Raw genomic sequence first — 6,000 nt, 5'->3', positions numbered from 1 at the left:
AAACCTAGGAGGGAAAGTGGGTTTGCTTTCTTTTTCATTATGACTCTGTACCCATCTGTCCATCCATACCTGCTAACCAGGTTCTGCTGGAGTGTATCTGGGCTATCTCTGGATACACCTGAACAAGTCTGAAGGTTTATCTGTGGTTTACACAGGACTTTCTCATGAGGGGATCAAAAATGAACCCTATTGAATCCTATCTGAATCTGAATCTGAATCTATTGGAACTGTGATTGGACCATGTTACAACCCGGCTCGCAGGGGAAAAGGGAAGCAACACAAAACCCAGTTGGTATAAGGTAAGGTAGTTTATTTGCTACTCAGAAATGCCGGAATACCGGTTAACAGATTAACAAAAGGAAAAAACAAACCAAGGAAGAGGGCCGGTGGGTGCTGTTTAAATCAAAAACCAAAATATAACAGAAAGAGGACTCTCTAAGAGCTAAAAATGGATAACCAAACTAACTCTAACCAAAAAGGAAAACAAAGGCTGTCTACGCTCACTAAAACCAAGTACAACAAAAACAGCACCCCTGCACCTAGTGGTTCTAAACATAAAAGAACTAGGTGTGGAAACTTAAAATCAGTCACAACACAAAACTAAAACCCTGGCCACACTTCAAGGGTTTAACAAACAAAAACACAAAGGCCCACACGGTAGCTGCTAGCTAACGTTAGCTTTGACCCAGAGGCGAGCTGTCCCACAATCAGCCGCCCAGACTGACAGCCTGGCAGGGGTAGGGAGAGAAAACAAATTAAAACATAACATAAAGGAGGAAAGGGCAGCGGCCGTAACAGACCAGAAGATGGACAAAATCATTGACAAACTAAAATCACTTGCATTCAGAGCATATGTTTTAATAAAAGAGCAAGTATGTCCACCATCAGATTTATTTTTTAGCTGAACCAGCAGAATCTTTGGTGGAGACGATCAAATAACCTCGGGAGTCCTCTCAGTTTCTCTCTTCTCTGCTCCCTTTCACCATTTCACTTCATCACTGGGGTGCAAATGCTTTCAAATGACATGGAGGAGAGCAATATCCCACAAATGCCAAGGAGCTTAAGGTTAAACTCTGCTCCTCTTTACTGTCTGACATCTTGTTGCGATGGTGTTTGAGTAATTTTACAAAGGCCTTTCACAATAAAGCTTGTTATGCTTGCAAAATCATTGTCAGCTGCATTGGTTCTTGATGGTTCTTCTTAACTGCAGTTTATAGAATCTGACTAAAATATTTTTTAATGTCCAAACTGTGCAGGAATATCTGCTGGGGAGCTGTGCAAACAGCTACTCAGAACGAAAGCTTTAGAAGACCGTTTTCAGTATCTCAAACCCGTTATACTGTAGCTCATAAATCTCAAAGCAGCGTAAGTAAACACCACGTTATAGATTGTAAATACAGTTGCTGGATGTTTTAAGACAGACTATGTTACATGGGCACCAGACTGTGTTACAACATTGATGTTTAGTCCTGAAACTAAATGTGAGACGGTTTAAATAAATCTAGTTCAGTGTTTTCTTAGACTGCCAAATATTTACAAGGTTTTAGTAATTGTAGACAGTGCACTGGTAAGCTACCAAGTATTGATACGTAACTGACACAACCAGACAAAACCTACCAAATAAATGAAGAAGGAAAAGAATTGAAAAGGACATATTCCTTTAAAGACGGGTTGAGGTCTAAGGAGTCCTGGATGATGTCACGTCTCTCCCCTTCCTTTTTTAAAATTTTTTTTTTAAATGTATTTATTTAAAGTTTTAGTTATCAGGGACAATGCACATTAATAATACATTTAAACAAATGTAAAATATGCCAGAATTAGCCAAAAAGGCTATTTTGCATTTGCTGTCCCTGGACTGGTGTAAAATAGTCAACCTAAAAGAAAAATTATTAAGATATAATCAATAAAACATTTCCGAATAAGAAGGCTACATCAGAATAAAGATTAAAAGGTAAGAAACTAAGCTAAAATACATACACACATAGGTTAACATAAGCTCAACAACAGACAATTGCTACAAACGAAGACAGAAACAACATGAAGCAACAACAGTAACATCAACATTAATAACACAAGACACAGTAACACACTAACAGGCCAAAAACTAACAAGACAAAAGCACTAAACACAGAATAAAAAGCAGTGTAACTAGACAAACTAATAGGCAACATGACAGGTGGATCAGACAAACATCGACAGGCAAGCCAGGAAAATTAAGCACTAAAATTTAAAAAAAAAATGTTGACAGCCTTGGCCACAAATTAACCACTTTTTTAGATAACATTTAAAAGAAGCATAATTTGATTGGTTTCTAATCTCAGTTGGTATGAAGTTCCACTCAGAGGTCCTTCCAGAGGTCCCTGAACAAACATGAACGTCCCAGGTCTCGGACCCGCCACTTCATGAACACAAGCACAAACAATGGAGCTGGTGGTAATTGGGTGGAACAACGTGGTTTTAGGAGGAGAACGGTACGGAGACCAGCTTTTTAACAGTGTACTCATGAAATAGGTAACTAGCAGCTGGATGTGAGAATTAACTATTATTATAGTGAATATTACTGTTCTGTGTTATAGCTTACCCTATGTAAGAATTTATGAGAAAACAGGTCGCTTAGTCAGGAGGGAATGACATGACGATTCGTAAGTGCATAAAATATTCAGCCTTCTACTCGGCTGATAAATGTTAGTAAGTGTCATAAAACTGACAGAATAATTGTCAGGTTACTGTTAAGGCTTCATTTTGTAAAATAAATGATGCTGGAAGCTTGTTAATATTTAATATTTAATATTTAAACAGTTTTCTAATGACAAAGAATAAAATGAAGTGAAAAAGAAAAAAAACAACCCTAAATTTCACTTTTTGGCAGAAGCAAAGCACCCTAAGCTCTAAGATACACATATAAATCATTGAAGAGAAATTAATCAGCAGCAGGGTGCTTGGAAGTGGATCAGAGGAGAACTGCTCTCAAACAGCCAGCTACAGCAAAATAACCAGACAAAAAGTATAAAAACTGCAAGTTCTGTCACTGCGTCCTTTCTCATGGAATATCGCAGCACTTCTACTTCACTCCACGCAAACACTTATTCATTCCAGCGGGCCGTTCTCACGCTGCTAACATCATATCCTGCAGGCTCACGGTACTAAGGTCCACTTGCCACAGAGGTTTTGCACAACGCAGCAGAGGAGGGTACATGTGCAATATGCCAGGCATCAGTTGATCTCGGTAGATGTTGGTTGTGTTTAAAATCTCCGGCTCATTCACGACTCTTGTCACTATCGCAGAGGTTATGTAAGGCAGGGATCCTCAATTCCGGTCCTCGTGGGCCTGTGTCTTACACGTTTTAGATGTTTCTCAGCTTTAACACACCTGATTCTAATTAATGGTCATCATCGGCATGTCATCAAGGTCTGCACAAGTCTGATAATGACACCGTCATTCAGTGTCTTTGACCGTTTTTATTTCAGGGGGGATGCCATCCCCCCTCAACTCCAGTACTGCCGTCATTTGTATCGAGGTGTGCTGAAGCAGAGAAACATCTAAAACATGCAGGACACCTGCCTACAGGACCGGAATAGAAGACCAGGGATGTAGGGGATAGTAGGTGAGCTCTTTACCAGAATGAACTTTCAGGCATGATTAGAATAATCTTTTTGGCCTTTTTAACAACGAAAACAATCACAGTCACACTTTGTCAGAGTTTTGTTATTTAGTTCCTGTTTTATTTTTCTGGTCAGGATGTAGAGGACAGGACTCACTGCAGGAGTTCCAAAAATAGTGATTTATTTTAAATCAAATAAAACAAAAGCGCTGCTTAGCAGGATACAAAACCAAAAACCAGACATGACACATGGAAGAAGGAACAGTACAGACCGCAGGGAGCAGGGGAAAGACAAGACAAGACAAGACATACACAGAAGGGTTGACGAGACACAGGAACACACACTCAGGGCAAAACAAAACTGAAACAAAGACAGACGAAGAGGGTTTCAAAATAAAACAGGAACTAAATAACAAAACGGTGACATAACCAGTCAGTTTATAGGGTTAAACAATTACCACACAACACCTGGACAGCACAAGATGGTTAACGTAGGTTAAAGTGAGAAGGGGAAGGTTTTGTCCATCCGTCCATGAACTGGAAACACAAACTTAACTAATTTTTCTTTTTGCTTGTGGATTTGAATTCATGATGTTTCTTTTGACCCGTCAATGAAAAGTTCTGGCTTCATTTGTACTAATGAGGCGGAGGAGAGAAGTGTCTGCAAGGAGCACGATGGTATGGGTCCGTGATTTGCTAAAAGAGACGGCAGTGGAAGGCTCAGGCTCGTGCTCGTGTACGCCTGCTGAGACGGGAACAGTTTGACAGCCTGTTAGGGAGAAAAGCACTGAAGCTCACAAAAATAAGGGTGAACTTCAAGCAGACCATCACTCCAACATTTCACTGACAAAACACGAAGAACATGTCTTCTGCTTTTTAAATACATCCATTAAGATGTTGGAGGTTTATTTCCTACTCCAAAACTGTCCAATTTCCGTACAAGTATGTCTTTGAATCTTTGTACTCACATTTTCTAAGCTGGGTTTAAATAACGGTTAAATGTGTCGCTTCAACCAATGAATGAAACTAAAAGTGAAGAAGGAAGTGAAGAAAAGCATCCCAAGGTGGTGTCAAACATGTTTCATTTTGAGATGTATTTCCACTCCGGTCCAGTTGCAAGTGTCTGCTTCTGTTCTCCTCATGAAGCTGACGGTTCTTACCGGAGGGGAAGTCCTTCGTTTGTGGATCTTAGTTTTCTTGTTATCTGCCCTTGCGATCAGAGCCTGTATCTTTCACTGTCTGTTTTCTGCTTCTCTCTTCCTTTATTCCTCACTCACTCCCGTCCTCACTGCTCCTCTTTCTGCCTAGAAGGACAAAGCAGATGAACCAGAGGGAAAACAAACAAACAACTAAAAACCAACACATCCCTACTCAGCCTTGGTTGACATACCTCCTCTTCTCTAGATGAAGGGTTTGCAATGATAACTGAGCATTCAGTGTGTGTGTGTGTGTGTGTGTGTGTGTGTGTGTGTGTGTGTGTGTGTGTGCTTGTCCTTTGGCATTTGAAGAATGTGAGGAGTTTGAGGCTTTAGAGATGTCAGGAAAACAAAAAAAAAATGTGATGCTCCAAGTTCAGAAAGTGCCCCAGGCTCTTTGTGGCGACTCTACAAGGTCAGTGTTACCCGCACTAACAGTCAGGAGACCTGCTTTGGTTTTCCAAGTAAGTAATCCTGTGAAATCTTGCTGTGCCAACATTAGCTACTATTTCTGTCTACGATATGTGATGGATGATACTACACATAAAACCCGTTTTCCCCCGTGCATCAGGCTGTGTTGGAAAACTCTTAATTATTCACTTTCTTTCTCCAATTCCTCTACACAATAGCGTTGCAAAGGCAGTTTTCCTGAAAATTAACCCTTGTGCTGTCTTCGGGTCAATGAAGGAGGAAGAGAAGAAGGAAGGAAAGAAGGAAGGAAGGAAGAATGAAAAGAAGGAAGGAAGGAAGGAAGGAAGGAAGGAAGGAAGGAAGGAAGGAAGGAAGGAAGGAAGGAAGGAAGGAAGGAAGGAAGGAAGGAAGGAAGGAAGGAAGGAAGGAAGGAAGGAAGGAAGAAAAGAAGGGAGAAAAGAAGGATGGAAGGAAGGAAGGAAGGAAGGAAGGAAGGAAGGAAGGAAGGAAGGAAGGAAGGAAGGAAGGAAGGAAGGAAGGAAGGAAGGAAGGAAAGAAGGGAGAAAACAAGGAAAGAAGGAAGGAAGGGAGAAAACAAGGAAAGAAGGAAGGAAGGGAGAAAAGAGGAAGGGACAAAGGAAGGAGAGAGCAGGAGGAAAGAAGGAAGGAAGAAAGGAAGGGAGGAAGGATGGAAGGAAGGAAGGAAGGAAGGGAGGGAGAAAACAAGGAAAGAAGGAAGGAAGGGAGAAAAGAGGAAGGGAGAAGGAAGGAGAGAGCAGGAGGAAAGAAGG

The sequence above is a fragment of the Cololabis saira genome, chromosome 8, assembly GCF_033807715.1.
Source record: "Cololabis saira isolate AMF1-May2022 chromosome 8, fColSai1.1, whole genome shotgun sequence".
In the NCBI taxonomy this organism is placed as follows: domain Eukaryota; kingdom Metazoa; phylum Chordata; class Actinopteri; order Beloniformes; family Belonidae; genus Cololabis; species Cololabis saira.
Note: the sequence above shows the minus strand (reverse complement) of the source record.